This window comes from Zeugodacus cucurbitae, chromosome 2, assembly GCF_028554725.1.
Source record: "Zeugodacus cucurbitae isolate PBARC_wt_2022May chromosome 2, idZeuCucr1.2, whole genome shotgun sequence".
NCBI lineage: Eukaryota > Metazoa > Arthropoda > Insecta > Diptera > Tephritidae > Zeugodacus > Zeugodacus cucurbitae.
Window position 1 is genome coordinate 66,151,605 of NC_071667.1, and position 16,076 is coordinate 66,167,680.

At 32.3% G+C, this 16,076-nt stretch overlaps 1 protein-coding gene across 2 annotated transcripts in view; it reads left to right on the top strand.

The window, feature by feature from the left end:
* Window positions 1-3,592: 3,592 nt before the first annotated feature.
* The window catches only part of LOC105217226 (mucin-5AC), a 34,830-nt gene continuing 22,346 nt past the window's right edge, over window positions 3,593-16,076 (top strand). Inside the window, exons 1-2 of one of the 2 annotated variants that reach the window (XM_054230231.1) lie at window positions 3,593-3,744; window positions 4,442-4,599. The gene's annotated coding sequence lies outside the window, so the exon portion shown is untranslated. The remainder of the gene's footprint in view (window positions 3,745-4,441; window positions 4,600-16,076) is intronic. The other variant, XM_054230236.1, reaches the window with a different exon arrangement.

Here is a 16,076-nt window from a genome sequence, read left to right on the forward strand (position 1 = left end):
GGTAGCGATTCCCATTCACAGTAATCGGCCGGTCTTGATCATCACGGAAGAAGTACGGCCCAATGACGCCGCCGGCCCATAACCCGCATCAAACTCTAATTATTTCGTGAAACAATAGTGACTCATGGGACGTAGCGCTCTTAAAGTTTAAGCCGCTGACTCCGAATTTCGGTAGTAAATTTTAATAATTTCGACTCGTTGAATCGTATATCTCTCCATAATGAAATGAAAAAACCTTACTGAAGAGAAATGTCAAATGTCAAAAGCGGAAAAAAATTTGGCATCGTTTGCTGTCCCTATCGGTATACTTTTGTAGCGTCCCTTTTGAAAATCCCTTTACTTTATAAAAAATTATATACAATCGACATTCAGTGGGGCTAGTGACCCCCCATACATCCCCTGTGAATTTTTTTATGTTGGCGCCCTAGTGCTTAGAAACTTTTTATTATATGCTTGTAAAAATAAACACATCAACCTACTTAAGTGACAGCGATGGTTTACATTTACTTATGAAATTTAAGGAAAAACATAAACAAAAGCAAAATTGTTTACGCGCATTGCGTAATGGGAACTTTGTTGCAATGTGTTTTTTATCTTTTGTACATTTGTTCATTAACTAGTTGGCAAGGTAAATGAATCATAACATTTTGGAAAAAACGGTAGTTTGGCAAGCGCTCAAGCATTATGCATTTAATTCAAATACTTTAAATTATCCATAACACCAAATGAGTGATGATTTAAGAGTGACGGCAAACGGCGGCCAACTAACTATTTTCGTAACAATTTATGCAAAAATTTCAATTTTATAAGGAACTGAAGTGTATTGGTCCACATACATATGGTACTAGTGTATGTGAATATACATATGAACTAGTATATCGCAATGGTAACATCATTTTCACCAATTATTAAAAAAATTCAATTTACTTATAACTTTATGACTCCCAAATGCACTTTTAATTAACTCACAATACGCACTGCTCTCTAAAACTGGGTTCATCGAGGCGGTATCTAATAGAAATAAATTCGACTCATTAAAAAAATTTCACTCTTTAAGCAGATTAATTGGCGCTCAGTCGCTTTTGGCTGTCAAGCTTGAACGGCGCCGTCAAAATTATAACTACAACAACTAAATATTAAACTGCCTATATTTTTTTTATTTGTGCGTACAATCATACTAACACATACACTATTTATTATTATTTTTTTGTATAAACACTCCCGCTAAGTAGTCTAAGAATTTCAGCCTTTTTTTGAATACAAATATTTGTTCTGCAAATATGGTGAACAGAAAGTGGGTGATTGCAATTTTTGGACAGCTACATAGACTTTAACTGACTAGGTGAATAATTTTTATACGCAAAAATATATATACTCATACATTTTTACTCATATGTGAGTATAATGCCAAACTTATGGATACTTGGTACATACACATTTATCGTTGTTATTGAGGTAAAATAAGAAAGTTCTTTGAAGAAATCAATTTTCACTCTTAAAATAATTATGTGTTTGTTAAAAAGAAATACCATGTTAATACATAACTCTTCATCAATATTTTTTATAATGACTTGCAAGAGACATTTGGAATAAAATCGAATATGTAGAGACCTATTGTCATCATGGTGCCACCATTTTTTTCGTTTTCAGACCACCAAATTAAAAATGAAAATTTACATAATTCAGTTTATATATTTTTAACGGTTATTTTAATGCATTTTTCTCAGAGTTTCCTAAAATTCATTTTGTCAAGGGTTAATTCCATATAATATACATATATTCTTCAGCGAACTTCAGGTAGAGTTATCAAAATCATATTTAGAATAAAATTAAAGGATATATTTTTACATATGTACATATGTATAACAGGGAGGCTGAAAAAATCACATTAAAAAAAAATAATATTTTGGCAAAATTCTTTTGATTTTTTGACTCGAACTTAGATTTCGCAATTTTTTTCTAGTAACCATTCTCTGGAAATCTGAGAAAAAAATAAAAGCTGAGACTGAGACTTGTGAATACGGTGATTAGTAAATAATTCGAAGCCTAATTATGCAACTCTGGCATTGTTTTTATTTGATTTATAACACGTTGAATTGGTCGATTGTATCTATCGTGGCACCTACAATGCACAGAGTTTTCTTATACTCAAACTTTTATGAAAACTTTTATATCCTACACGATTCTTTACTATCTTGTCAGTTATCTCCATTATCCTCATTTTCTCTTATTGCCATTTTATACCAAAATAATGTTGTGGATTTCTATATTATTTTTTACCAAAACAGGGGTTTCTAGGTATCCAATCTTCGGTCCGGAACATTTACGGCCCAGCTACGGAATTAAGAAAACCATTTACCAATCATCCCTTTCATCATCTAGTCAAACCACTTATTTCGGCAGCATTTTGTCCACTAAAAACTAAAGGTGTTTTATTTACAGAAGAAATTATTTGTCCAGTAATGTTATTTTTGTGATGAGACTCGGTCAAATTAAAATAGTATGAACGCTGCTTATATCCCCTCTAGTAATACGAATTCAAAAGATTCACCTGCACTCGGTGGCATGAAAAATATTATTTAGGTTCAGAAAACCCTTAAAACCTTTTAAGAACATATAAGCCGTCTCAAACTATTGGTATTGAATTTTCGATTACCTCTCAATCTTATGAATAACGTTAGCATCTGAAATTGTGGTTAAAATACGTTAAATTTTAAAATTTAGTAAAAGATAAAGATTCAAAGAAGGGCAAGCGAGCGAAAAGGAGTGAGGTACTTTCCAAGCAATCAAATTTAGCTAGCTCTATTTCAATACCTACAAGTTTACCCTTAATACTTTTTTTTATTTCAATCAGTCTCCTCTAATTCGTATTCATACAATCGATAGATTTTCCTTTTTCTTAATGAAGTTATCCCTACTATAGGATTATTTTACGCCCACCATAGGAATTTCTTTTGTTGAATAGTCCCTGAGTTTTATTTGTATCGTTTTTAACAGATTAAATTCAATTTGTCATCTTTTATTAAATATTTAGTGTCACTATTTAAATAAGCACAGACTCATTCGTATATGTATACTCTTATACCAAGGAAGTAATTTTTCCATTGATCATTCATAATCAATAACCATAATAAAGAAGATAAAATTCAGCAATTACTCCACAAAATGCTACAAAATCGCGACCAATGTAAGCTAACAGAGTTCTGTTCTTGTGCGCTGCTAAAACTTAGCAGAGCCACTCTTAAGTGAAAGAAAATAGTGCGCTCTACAAAAGCTCTTCCGAATTTCTCACAACCAGACACTTCAAGGTCTTCGCCAACTCTCCAACCAGCTCACGATGGTCTGCTGAGCGATTGTGACTCAACAAAGCTGACAAGCTAAGAAAGTCAAAGCGCAACACAAACACACAGCCATAGAGTTATGATAGAGCTAACAGTAGTCACAATAGCAGTAAATTGGCGCTAGTATCACACAGCTTATGCTTACTACTTCGACTCCAGCCAAGGAAGCGCGGAAGTGCCGCTCCACCGCTGTTGTTGAGTGAGTTAGTGAGGGCTTTCTTTTCATTCATTTTATTTATATTCATAAAAATTTCTTTTGACGCGACGCAAGTTTCATTCGGTGCGAGACCAGCAGACGAGACGGTCGTCGATAGAAGCTTCAAACGCTTATCGTGAGTTTTTAGACGTGTTTGATTGCGTTTGCGTGAAACCAAAGCGTGTGTAGTACAACGGAAGACGGAAGGTATATTCACAAACACATACACATACATATGCATTTCTATATACCTGTATGTGTATGTATGTATGTGTGTGCTTGCTAGCTTTCGAAAATCAGTGAATACGTCAGAAAAGAAACGCGTTTAACGCCAGACGGACAGACACGTGTGTTGCATGCAACCGTAAGGCGGCCGCATAAAGCAGGAATTGAAAATATCGATGAGGCAATGTGATAAATAAAACGCGAAATAGACTTGTGCATAATACCCAAAAGACAAGCAGTAGATAAAGAACTTGAAGAAAAGCGTAATAAGTAGTAGAAGAAGAAGAAGTAGATGCAGCTGAAGTTAATTGAATTTAAATATAACGATGAAAAACGGTTATTGAACGTTCCGCACGGTTATACGCTAATGAATGCACGCAAGCAGCCACCAATAACGATTTGAATTTATGTGTGTGTGTGTTAGTGCGCGTTTTCGAATATATGTATGTGCGCATGCGCATGTGAAAATTTTCAAATGGATTTGCATAATGTATTATGAGTGACTAGAATTGCTGCTAAATACGAAAAGAAAATATAAATTAAATTAATAATAATTATTAGTTTTTTTTTATTTAAAAAATTTAAAATATATTTTAAAATTTTTTTTTAAATTTTTTTAAATTTTTATTTTAATTTAAAATTTTTTTTATTTAATTTCAACTAAATTTAACTTTTATAGATAACTGCATGTTTATAGAAAGTGAATTACAATAAAAAAATCCGCTTCCTACAACAACAACTATAACTCAGCGCTGCCATTGCAGGCCACGAAAAATATCATTATTTGGACTTTTAATAAAAAATCGCGTTTTAACAAAAAAAAAAAAATACAAACAGGTGAGTTATATTAGCAACGATTATAAACGATTTCCATTTATTTAAGTATTTTTATGTTTTCTGCTTGTTGCTGCCTTGCGGCAATTTCGCGTTCCTTCTCCCATTTCGGTGCAACGGTCCAACACATTTCTAATTAGGGTCAGTTGTGTTCGTTGGCTGCCACATTGCCGCTGGAAAAATAGTTACTAACATATAGAAATTTCAAATAAAATACATACATATATACACTTGTATGTATGTGTGTATGCTAACTGCAGCCCACTGCTCACTGCCCGTGCATTTGCGTATGTGGTGGACAGCCATTGGCATTGCTGTCAATAATTAACATTTCTTTTGAGTTTTCCTTTCTTGCTTGTCTATGTTTTTACTCTTGTTGTTGTTGTTGTTGTCAGCATAACCCGCAGGCGTTTCTGCATGTTGTCATCATTTAGTTTGCTACATTTCCATGTTCAACTAAAAATAGCTGGCTGGAAATGTGTAACACTGGCCGGGTTTGAGTCAGTCTGCCGTCAGCGAGTTCGTTGCTTAAGTCTTTTGTTTTCTAGGCGTTGCACAGCTTGCTTGTTTGCTTTTTTTAAGCGGCAATTTATTAACTCTTGTGCGCATATTTATGCATAATCTTCAATACACACACACACACACACACACACACAAACTCACACATTTGCATATTGTCATTTAAATAGCTCAATTTGTTCGTTCGCAAAATTTCTTTATTTCTTTCTTGTTTTTGCTGCGCTTGCATCTGTTACCATTTTGCATTCCAGCTCGCGCACACATTTCTGCACATTTGCATGCACCTGCGTTGTGTGCTTTTATTATAATCTTTCCATGTCGTCGCCACTGATAATTTTGCTCTCTATTCTCCAGCTGTCATGTAAATTCTTTGCCTACCGCCTGTCCCCCGTCAGCCACTCTCCATTTTCTGTTACTCGCCTTCGTAATTCAGCTTGGCGATGCATTGCTTTCGCACTTGTCTATGGCAAAGTAAGAAAAAAGTTAAATTTTTTTAGCGGCTGACCTACAAATTCAGCAAACAGTCAACGCCAAAGTCCAGTTTCCTATTGCCGCATGGCGCTCGGCGACGCGTCGTATCGCGTCTGTTGCTGCGGGCTATGAATGTGCTAATAACACTTCGAACAACATGTTCCAACTAAATGTTATAGCTATTTAGACGATTATTGGTGATTTGCTGTCGTGGTTTTGGCGAAATTTGAATACGAGCCATGCTAATCTGGGTTCTCGAAGCTGATTAATCGTTTTTTTTTTATAAAAATGAAAAGCTTTGATTTTTTTATCCTTAACAAATATTTTTTTTTGTATATTAGGCATTCATCTTCGCACGTATCTTTTCGAATTAAAAACCAGAATTATCTTTAAGGGGTTAGGGGTAGTTAGAGACACCAAACAATGAAAATTTTCAGTAATTTTTTTGCTATTAAATTATTTTATTTAACAAAAGTAATTTCCAAAGTTATAGTTTTTTATTTTATTTTATTTTAATTTATTTTATTTTAATTATTTTATTTTATTTTATTTTTTTTATTTTATTTTATTTTATTTTATTTTATTTTATTTTATTTCATTTTATTTTATTTTATTTTTATTTTATTTTATTTTATTTTATTTTATTTTATTTAATTTTATTTTATTTAATTTTATTTTATTTTATTTTATTTTATTTTTATTATTTATTTTATTTTATTTTATTTTATTTTATTTCATTTTATTTTATTTCATTTTATTTTATTTTATTTCATTTCATTTTATTTTATTTTATTTTATTTTATTTTATTTTATTTTATTTTATTTTTATTTTATTTTATTTCATTTTATTTTATTTTATTTTATTTTATTTCATTTTATTTTATTTTATTTTATTTCATTTCATTTTATTTTATTTTATTTTATTTTATTTTATTTTATTTTATTTCAATTTATTTTATTTATTTTAATTTAATCTAACAATCGCCCCATTATTTTATGAACTAATCACATTAACTTCAAAATACCGACAATTCTATTAAATATTCACAGTTTCTTCTTCTCCTTTTGAAAGTAAAAGTGTCTGCATAATTAAACTTTCGTTGCCATAATAAGAAATAAATTAAAACAACAACAACAACAACAAGTACCAATAAGCAATTCCCCACCATTCTATTTAATATGCATAATTTCTTTTGCCAAAAACAAACACACAAACAACAACAAAAAGTATGAATTTAAATTATTAAACCAAAACTAGGTTAATTCCACAAACCCACCACGCACACACACGCTCACACCTATAAAAAACCACCTGTTTTGGGCATGTGAAAATAAAGCAACAACAACGAAAGTGTATGCAAAAGTCAACAACCAGCAAATTAAATATTTTCATAGCCAATAACCGATAAACGAAGAATTTCTTTCCGGCAATGGCGCACAAGACACAACGGTATGTGTGAAAATATGTGAATAACAATAACAACAACAACTACTTTGTCAATTCAATTTCGTTGCTAAATATTTGTTTTTATTTTTGTGTTTAACGTAGCGTGTCGGTGAAATTGTACATTTCTTTAATGAAATTTGAGTTTTTTGGTGTGCTTTGGGTGCGCCTGTTTATTTATAGGATTGAATTGGACAACAACAAATATATATATTAGTTAATAGTGACAAATGCAAATGCTTGCTGGAGTTGACAGTATTTTCACTTTATTTTTATTTTATATTAAGTCATATAAAGATTTTGAAAGATTTTTTTGAGATTATTTATTCATTATTGATACTAAAATTTAGTTTGAAGAAAAAAACACATTTTGTGGCGAAAAATATTTTCTAAAAATATTATAAAAATATATATATTTTTTTATAATACAATTTGAAAATCTCTTTACTCAGTAATTAACCTGCTAATTCAACAACAAGAACTGTTGTCTACTGTCTCTCCGTTCTTATTCTGCCACTGTTCTCAAACCCATAATATATCCAACCAAGCCCGCGGGCGATCTGTCACACTTTTCCTGACAACTTAATCGCTTTAACACGAAAAAATTCCGCTTAAATTCATAACACCATAAATGATGACAAAGTAACTGAGTGCAGCTACGCAAAAACGTTCAAAAAATATGTTTTGGCACGCGCTAAATAACGAATACCAGAACTATAAGCTGAGCGCATATAAAAAGAATCATTAGACTTAAGCGACAAACTCGATATGGCGTATAAAACGGTGTTAAAGTAAATTTGTACTGTTGCAGGATTGTTGTTGCATTTACAGTTAGAAACATTTATATTATTTATATTCAAGCTATTGACACCATAAAGAGTGACTTATGACAAAAGTTCCAGGATTGAAGAAAAAAATTGTAGACATGACTATTGGAACAACTTTAATTTTTTTTTAATTTCAATTCAGTATTCATCTTCTTTAGTGTATGTTAGTGCATTTATGCCCTCAACCGTTTACTTGATCAAGTTGTTGGCCATATTCTCACACACAACAAATGCAGCCGTATCATGCTGCCATGCAACGGTGTTCAATTGCTAGCCAAATGCACATAAATCTTTCTGCTTGGCTGACCATTTTTAGGCCGACGCTGTGACTAAGCACTTGCCGAGCGGTAGTTGTACTGTGTAGAGCTTTTGTACATACATAGAAGCGCAAATAACATGTGTTCAAATTGGTGTTGACTTGACCGAGCGATGGCGATGACTTGACGCTTTAGAAGTTTTTCAATGCACTTGTGCACTTGCAGGCAGCTGCCACTTCACAACAGCCAAATCTAGTCATCGTAGAGTTTGGCGTAAAAGCGCATTGACATTGTGGCGTGTAAGAAAGGGTGTTGCAATAGGAGTGATTTTTTAAATTTGTTTAAAATTAATTTTGCTTGTTTACATTCATCAAAATGTATTGTTTGATGTTGACAATTATTGAAATTTTTTTTTCGAATTTTTATAACTAACGGTATTTTTAATTTTTTTAATATATTTTTTTGTTAATTTTTACGAAATTATTTTCGCTTATTTATAAACGAAATTTGTTTTTTTCTGTCTTTAATTTGGTGCTTTATTCTGCTTCGATAATTTTTTCACAATCATGAATGCTTAACGAAACACTCTTTATAGCAAGTTGTTCAAATTTTCTAAGTGCAGTGCTTGCTTGCATGGTCCATTATTCCTCCAAGAGTGCTTGAATCAAACTTTTACGGTCAATTGAGTTGCAACGCAAAGTAGAGACTTTATAAAATTATTTTTTTTTTCGATTTTTTTTCGCTCAAACATTTTTTCACGGCACTTTCTTTGCGGCAGTTTTTGGTTGTGGTCACATTTTTTTCACTATTTTGGGCATAATTTGGTCATTGGCGCATGAAGCGCGAAGAAACATACATTATCATTGAAGCATTCAATTTGTTGTTGTTGTTGTTGTACACACATATATAGAAGTGTGTTGCGTGCATCATTACCGATTGCAGTCACGTGCTAAGCATTTTAATTTACGGATTTAGAATTTAGAATTTTTTCTATTTGGTCTATGGCACTCTTTCACCACACACATATACACATACACACACATACAGTTCCGCGCAGGTGTTGTTTGTGGTTGAGTTGGCTGTGTGTTGGTGTGTATTTGCTATCACCTTCACAGCAATTTATGCCATATTCCCATTTATTTGCTTTGCATTTTTGTGCCAACCTAAATTGCTTGGCTGCCTAAATGGCCAACTAACTAAGTTAGCAACTGATTGACTGTCTGTCTGTCTGCATGCACAACAACAACAACAACAGCGATTCGCCTTATTGACTAACTCATTGACCTCTTTTTTTGTTCATGAAATGTTAACAGTTATGACTCGGAGCGCTTTCTTTATTCACTCCGCGGCTTTTCCTAATAATTCAAACTTTAATTACTTATTTATTAGAAAGTAAGTATTTTTCCATACACACAAACACACGCATACACATGCAGATAAGTGTGTAATGTCAAGTAGTTAGCTGTGTGTGCGCTTCTAACTCAGCTTGTACGCTTGTTATGCTCAACTTACTTAGAATAATGCAGACAATTCATAAATAATAACAAAAAAATTGTAATTAAATGTGTTTGCTTTTGTTGTTGGGAATGGTGGAAAAGTGAAAGTCCACAAAAGCTAACAGTTTAATTAAAGTTTTATAGTAGAGTAGATTAAATTGCGTTAGCTCTGTGATTGTGCCTGACTATGTGTGTGTGTAGAATATTGTAAGAAGACATCAATCGTTCAATACTCGTATTAAATATTACCTGCTGACATTCGCGTATTAAACCTACTTATTTATAGTGGCGTGTGGCAATTAAGAACATGCTGCGTGAAATCATTAATAATAAAAAAATGGGAGTTATTAGCTTTTTAAAAATTACTTAATTAAACAAATATAAAATTATAAATGTTTATTCAAACGCATCGTTGTGTTTTTTAAAAGGTTTTCTAAAGAATAAAAAAAGAAATTGGTTGTAAAAAGGTTTTTATTTAATTATATTTTCATGTTTCGCCGCAGGTGTGCTAATCTAGAACCCAATTAGTAGACGAAATGAAGAGAAAGTTAGGCGTTTCATGGTTGCAGCCCACTTGGGGTCTACTAAGTCAAGTAAACAGTGCTAAAAAGTTTCTCAACTCGCTATTGTCCTAAATTATATACTCTTTTCCAGTTGTATATACTTTTCTTATTAGAGTTGTAAAAACTGCTTCGTGACATTTACTGCTAGTGCAAGTACAGATCCAAAAATGTTTAAGTGTAATATCTTAAAAATATTTTTTGAAAATTTGAAGTTGATCTGATAATAACTTTTCGTGTTATTCGACAAATAACAAAGAGCGCTCGGGCACTCCAAAGCGCCAGTGGGGAACTTTATTCGTTCGTTCTTTTCGAAGTTAATGCATATTCTAAAAAATACTGAAAATTCTCAATTTTTCGTGTCTCTGACCCCTAACCCCTTTATACATGCTCGATTATATAATAATATTTTAAGCCTATAAAACATTTATTATTCTTAAAATAATGTAATTAATATTGGTTTTACTTAGCTTTTTTGTTTTATAGAGACCCTCAGAATTTCAGCCTTTAGTTAAGTTAAGTTGGGCTATGTATTTGATTATCGCGACAAGAACGAAGGATCTCACTTGACCAGCTAATAACGTCTATTTTTTGAGATGACAAGACCTTCATAATTCGACGATGAGACATCTAAATCACTTCCAGCCAGGTGTCAATAACGATATGTCAACCTCAACCTCTAAAAAAACAGGAAAGTGAAGAAGAAAGTGTTCCCCCTCACTTTGCTTCGTACAAATTTTCTTAAGTCTCAAACGGATATTTGTAGTTTAATATATCGAAAATCTTCTGATAAAATATGAAAAAATTCACTTTCTATTTAATTTTTGATTAAAAAAAATTTGTCTTAAAAATATTACTTTTAAATCAACACAAGGATGCTAATAACAAATCCCTTGTTTCACACCCTTGTCAGTAGATCTTGGGCGTCTATTTTGTCCCCTTAATACTTCATTCCAATGAGATCTCAGTGTTATTGTTGTTTTAATTGTTGCCTAGGCCATGCTTTAAGTAAAAGAAGAAAGTAATAGTCATCGAATCATCGAACTGGAGACCCCAAAATGAGCTGTTTTGACAGAGTCGGGCCATTGTGTGGTCAGAATCACCTTTGTAGAGACATTTATTCACCTTTCTGAGACAGGAAAAAGTTAACGAAAATAAAAAAATACTAACTAAAAAAGTAACTGGCCTGAAATTTTGAGTCTTGTTGTTGTTGTAGGGACTGGAGAAAAATAGTGGATCTTTTCAGGTTACGTGCAAACTTTTCTTTTTATTTTTGCTCTAATTTATAATGGATCATTTACAGATTTGACTTTGGGTAGTGACATTTTTCCATATACATATGTATAATAAAGTGATCAATCTGAATGAAATTGCTTGCTTGTAATCCATCTGTCCATCTATAAATTATGGTAGAATATTTATATATATAATCCATCTAAAGTGATTCCTAAGAAGATTGCTCACAGCAGCAAATTCGTTGTTTCAAGAAGATCTTTGGGTACCATATCATAAAAATGAAAGTATTTTTATCAATCAGAAAACAAAGAAATTAATATTATTGTAAAAAAAATATGAAAAAATATGCCATAGTTATGAAATAATATTATTTTTCTCAAATAAAAAAGAAAAATTTTTTTATTTAAATTTTTTTGTTGCCTCGCGCATTTTCACGACAATGTATTGTGTATAATAAAAAAGTGAAAACAAAAAGTTGGAAGCATAATAATTTCAAGACAAATTGTGTAAAAAAGAGAAGAAAATCTTGTGAAAACTCAGTACGCAATAGTTCCTACATCGCTACATTCGCAGTAATCGCAACGCGATGCTAAAAGCATTAAAGCACCAAAGACTTAAGACACGAACCACGCCTAATTTGCGGCAATTTAAATTGTGCGCGCATTGTCATTAAAATTATCCACACGCTATTAACGGCACTAATGTGACAACTTTCAACTGTGAATGCATATGAAAATCGGTTATTCACGTTTTTAACGGGATTTTTTTTACACAATTTATAGTTTTTTGCTATTTCATTTTATGTTTTGTTGTTTTTATATTTCCTTTTCGTTTTTTTTTTACTAATTTTTTTTTGCACGAAAGTTCAAAGGTGCATAACTTTTACTTTTCAAAACATCTGTTTATTTTTTGAGGTAGCTAATATATAGAAAAAGTTGGTAGAAAAAGAGCAACAAAAATAAAGAAAATAAAGAAAAAATTTTAAAGTGTCGAAAAAATTTGTATGGCGACAATTTATAGAAATTTTGGTAATTTTTACTTTGATGGAAAAAAGAAATCAAAATAGTCATAAATTCACACGAGGCTTGTTGATAAGTGCAAAAGCACAGTTATTTGAGTGGCTGTTGGCATAATGAAATGCGATTCACACGTTGGTCAGTCACACGTCAGCGAACTGTGACCAAATTACTTATAATGCACACAAATTACATTAATCGCTCAATTGTAGTGTGACCAGTGGTAATGGGGTGAGTGCACCGTGAACACCCGGAACACATTTTTATTATGCGGGAAATTATTATGAGATCGCCGCAAGTAGTATGTGTGAAGAAATTTCGCTCGCTAATGAACACAATTAAATAAATCGTTTTAATTGAGTCAAAATCACTAATTCGGCCACCTGTTGTGCTGTGGAGCCACAAAAAAAAAATATTTACACAAGCAAATACGCTTTAATAGCGAGCTGTAAAAGAGCTGAAAGCATTAAATACAAAAAACTTTTGCTTAGAGAACAACGCGTCGGGGAATGACAACTGACAGCTGACACTTGACAGCTGGACGCTCGAGTCCAACAGCGCACAAATTGATTCTTGTGGCAAGTTAACAAATTTCACAGTGACGCAGCAGCACAGCACTCAAGTGTGCCGTAAGTGCACATACAAACTTAAGTAAGTGCGGACGTAAAATGTGATAAAATGTGTGTGGAGAGCTCTGAGCAACGGAAAATGAAACCAAAATCGAAATCAAAACAAAATACCGAAAATAATCAAAAGCGAGCTGACTGTCAGCATTGCCTGTCTGGCTGCTTACACGCCTTGTAGCCATGCGGCCACCTTCCTGGTGCTTAAGGTGAGTCCCAAAGACTCAGCTGCCAAAGCAACCAGAGTCGAGAGTGACTGCTGTGTGGCATTGTTGTCGGCGCTGCAGTCAAGCTGGCGAGCAGTCAAGCAGTCAAGTAGGCAGTCGGCAGCATTTGCGACTTTCACTTTTGCCGGTCGGTCACAAATATCACGTCTGTACATATGGTATGTATGTATGTGTGATTGTAATTTATTTTTTTCTTCCCTCTCTCTCTCTATTTCAATCTCTTTCTTTGCTTGTATGTATCATTGTCTGTAATTGTATTTGCATTTGCATTTGTTGTTGTGCGACTTTCTTGTTGTTCATAAAAGAATTATTAATGTTTCAACTATTTGGCGGGCACTCACGCACACAATCACACACACATGCAAACACACAGCGGGCGTGTTCGTGTATCAATTGCTTACATCTTCTTTTACAACTTTTGGGCAATAAGGAAAAGTGGTCTGACGAGAATCTCCAAATATTAACAACAACACAAAAATATGCGTGCGCATAAGCTTGCTTGCTTACTTAGCTTTAAACGCAGCGCCACGCCGCACAGCTTAAGAGCTTCTCTCGGTTAAACAAAGAAATTTGTGCCGCTTCTGGTCAGTTGGAATGCGGCGCTTTATATTGTTGTTGTTGTTGTAAAATATTTATTGTGCTTATTGTTATTGCTACTACTACCATGGCGACTATAGCTGCTGGCTGCTGGCTGCTGGCTGCTGCTGCTTTCAATTAAATTTTATAGCCGTGTTATTGAGTTGATTGTCGTTTTGTTTCCGTCCTGTCTCTTTGTCGACTTTTCGCTTTTGCTGCCACCGCGTCCATAATTAAAAGCAGTGAAATTTGTTTTCAAAACGCACGTACAAACACACACACACACACATATACTAAGAAATGTATGTTACTTGCGAATAGATATAAAAAGAAAAGGAAATGAAATGAAATTACGTTAATCTACATTTAGTTAAATTACAGTTGCTGATTAGAATGCAATTTTCATAATGTCTTTATTTATTGCGATTGAGTGCAAAAAATGAAATATGAGTGGGCAATTATAGTTTATTTTTAACTTGTCTTTTTTCATAATACAAAAAAAATAATGAATAATAAAGGAAACAAAACAAATTTATTATGGCATAGTAATAAGGAAATCATAAAATATTGACTTTTATAGCAATGAAAAAAATTTAATATTTTATTATACTGATATTTATTTAAAAAATATATATTTAATTTTTATTTTATTAAGTTGTAGAAAAAAATTAATACTCTGTACAACTGGCTCCAAAAGTATAATTTTTTTTTAATACATCAAAAAAAAATATTTTTATAAAAATTTATGAATGCATTTTAACCTTGATTAAAAGACATTACTCTGAAAGGCACAAGCTATTAACACACCGGCTACTTGATATGGACTTTAAGCTCCTAGCAATGGTTGAAGTATGTAAAGACTAACTAACTATGAGTAAATGATCTCGAATGTTAAATAAAAGTCTGTATGAAAATAGTAAAATATGAATAAATTATATGATAAAGAGGCTGGAAAAGTTGTATGACTCAGTTTGGTTAAATAATTTTAGTTTTTTTTAGTCGTGTGGTTTTCAATGAGGCAATACTTTTATCTGAGTTGATCTTTTTGATAGCTGTTGCTTGATTCATACTCAGTTTGGTTTGACATTTTATAATGAAGAGACTTACTCCAGGAAAATGTTTATTGCTGGCGCTAATTTTTATAATAAAGCCAAATTATTGACCATAACATTAAATTATATGAGTTTTATGCCTTTTTGAAAACTATATCACTCATTTACATAAATAGTGTCACAACTCAAAAAAAGGCAATTTTTCTGGAGAACGGTTTTCAATTGTCGCTTATTTAGCAAATATAGTAAAACACCATAAGTGTATTGAATAAACTACTGGCATGTAATATATTAAATAAAATCCTGAACATAAGTGGACTAACTAAAGTGTACTACAACCTTTACTGAGGTATAAACGTTGAATTATAACAATATTTGTGAAAAATATAAATAAATTCCGCTGTCATAAGTTCAATGTGTCCTTATTGCGAGAGAAAAAAAAATGTAAAAATTTAATTATATTCTCACCAATATCATTATAATACAAAATAGGTCGTTCTTTCTGAAATGAAAACCAATGTGGTTTAAAATAATGCGATGTAACATGTGGAACCCATTCTTATCTCAACTGTTTATTTTTCTACGCATCAAAATGCAATTTTTGCACAATATGGACAATAATATTTCGCACATTGCTGTGTACTCAATTTAAAAGTCGTGTTTTTGAGTTATGACAGTATTCATGTAAATGAGCGAAATGTCTAAGAAAGACACACTTTAGTATCTAGTTCGTTCAATTTCAAAAACAAGTTTTTAAACAAGTTAAGGCTTCTGACCCAGGATGTGAAAGAAGTTCTTTCATATATAGGACAAATAAAAGAAATGTTGGTTATGGGAATTATTACTTTTGGAAAGGAAACCCTCGCGTTTTTAATGTTATTAAAGCTTATCCGAGAAGCCAACGGAAAGACACTAATATAGCTTGCAAATCAAAATATTCTGAGTAAGCTTTAAGCAACATATGTCAAACTGTGCCAAGTTAATACCAGATAACCATTGGCAATACTAGAAACATTCAAGGGCAAAACTATAAATATTATATTCTCTTATATAAAAAAACGCCAGCATTTGCCTATCCTTTGTATACTATAAAAACACTTTTCGACGTTGCTGGGTTTAGTAAACATATTTCTTTTCCATGAAATAAAAAAAACTCATAAATCTGATGCTGAAATT